This window comes from Daphnia magna, linkage group LG2, assembly GCF_020631705.1.
Source record: "Daphnia magna isolate NIES linkage group LG2, ASM2063170v1.1, whole genome shotgun sequence".
Taxonomy (NCBI): Eukaryota; Metazoa; Arthropoda; class Branchiopoda; order Diplostraca; family Daphniidae; genus Daphnia; species Daphnia magna.
In genome coordinates this window covers 9,352,811-9,355,094 of record NC_059183.1, presented here as the reverse complement: position 1 = coordinate 9,355,094, position 2,284 = coordinate 9,352,811, and the positions used below count along the sequence as shown (strand labels likewise).

The 2,284-nt window shown below is 42.9% G+C and overlaps 1 pseudogene; it reads right to left on the bottom strand.

Annotated features, from left to right (window-relative positions):
- Positions 1-543: 543 nt before the first annotated feature.
- On the bottom strand, positions 544-1,512 carry LOC116935137 (annotated as a pseudogene).
- Positions 1,513-2,284: the final 772 nt, after the last annotated feature.

Sequence of the window (2,284 nt, the reverse complement as noted above, 5' to 3'; positions counted from 1 at the left end):
GCCCGTAGTGTCCAGGACGTAAGCATTTGAAGCAGTGATTATTTTGTCCACAAAAGGCAGCTCTCTGGGATGGTAACATTTTGCGAAATATCATGCATGCTTCAAGACGGTGGCCGGGACTATCGTTGCAAGCCAGGCACGCAGGCCACTCGTTGTTTGCTCTGCCAGGTCTTTCTGATGTTTCGTGAATAGAGGCGTTCAGAATCGGGGGTGGGAAGACCACTGCAATGCGCATGGATGGATTTTGCTTAGGTGGTATGTAGCTGCTGATTTTAGCTCCGCGTAACTTTTCCGCTCCTACGATAGCGTCAAGCCAACAGTCGAAATCGGCTAAAGAGGAGATTTTAGGACGAAGATTGTATGCGTATCGTCCCCAGTCTTGCTGCAAATTAAAGGGAAGTTTTGTTGCAAGTTGGTTGACTACTGTTTAGTGCGTGAATTTTATCATGCTTGGATCTCCGGCTACACTTGATACTGCGTCTCGGACGAGAGAGGCAAGGTCAGCAAGCGACTTAAAGTCACCGTTTCTGAAAGGTTGGACCATCAGGCTTGTGAGTAGTTGTATGAACCGTTGAAGAGGTGTGCCATTCTCTTCTGAATGTCTTCAATCAGATTTTCGCGCATAGCTAGCACCTTGTAGAGATCTGGTAGTGCAGTTTCTTCTATTGTTGCTCTCATTACTTAGGCGAAAGCTGGCCAGCGGCGATAGTCGCCATTGAATTTTGAAATCGGTCTTTTGGGCCAGTGTGCTGGCGGTGGATAGCTGGATGGACCAGGTGGGGGATATGAGTATTGTATTGTCGGTGATTGTTCCTCTCTATGAGATGTTGTGTTAAATTGTAAGTATCGTTGTGGCTGTCGATCAAGTAGACTAGCACATGTTGATGCAATGGGTGTAGAAGTGAATGGTTGAGCAATTGATTGACGATTTCTTTGTATGGAACCGTTTCTTTCATCGATTGCTGCTTGGATTTTGCTTAAATTTCCCTCTCCTCTTCTTTTCACTTCGGCGAGTGTGTGCTCGTGTTTCGACCTAGCTTGCTGCAGCTGCATTTCAAGATCTATGTTCGGGTCAACTAGTGGCAATTGAGAGTGTTTGCTAGATTCCGATACATCGTTTTCAACATGACTCTTATGCTGACTCACATTCCACTGAGTACACTGTCTCTTTCCTTTCCTTGATGATTTCTGATCTATAGCCGAAAGGTATGCTTTCATTCTGTGCAGACAGCTTTCGTTGGATTCTTGGACGTCATTAAGCCAAGCGGGGGTAGCCACTGCTTCTTCCTCAGTTAAATTTGGCCTGCTGGTGTAACGCGTATGGAGAGCTATTCTTCTTCTTAAAGCTTCTTCAAGGTCGGCAGAATAGCTTCTTAGATCGTTTGCACTTGGCTTATCCTTTAAGAGGTTTCCGATTCGAATAATAAGTTTGGTGTGTAGTCGCTTTGCTACAGTGCGTTGGGCAAATAGTACATGCTTGTCATTTGCCATGTTGTTTTCATCTTCTTCCATTTTGCTATCGGTTAAACAACACGCTTCTGTACGGGTCAGGATTTATTAGTTTAAGAACAGAAACAAACCAAGATATCAAGCATTAAAATACCGATTACGATGTTCGATGTTCGTTTGTTCGTGGGTTTAATGTTCGTTACTCAATGCTAATTGTTCGATGTGCAATGCTTGATGTTCGATGTTCGATGTTCGATAAGGTCGGCTATTATTAAGACTAAAAGCAAGTAACTGTATGCAAAGTACGAAAGGAGTATGTTTGCTGCACGCTACCGGGGTGTTTCGTTCACAATCGGCGTATCCCTGGTTTCGGCCCAAAAATGTGAATCACCCAGATACACAGAGTTAATTCTAGTCAGATGGCGAAGGAGAAGAGGCCTAAGCCGTTGTATTATTCACCAGTAGAGAAAAAAGGCGACAAGGGTTTTTGACAAGGAGGAAAATGTGCTTTTCTTTCTCTGTGTCTTGCTTGTCTCCAGTCGTCTGCTGGCCGCTGTCCTTTTCCAATCCCCCGCTTCTGCAGTTGCCAGATCAATTTTGTGCCGGTTCACAAAAGTTATATTATGAGTTTATACTTCTACATGTAAACAGAATCAAATATACTTGTATTCAATGTGAATACACTGTTATATTATGAGTTTCTACTTCTACATGTAAACAGAATCAAATATACCTGTATTCAATGTGAATACACTGTGATACCATGAGTTTTAACTTCTATGGGTAAACAGGATAAAATATACTTGTATTCAATGAGAATACACTGTTATATTAT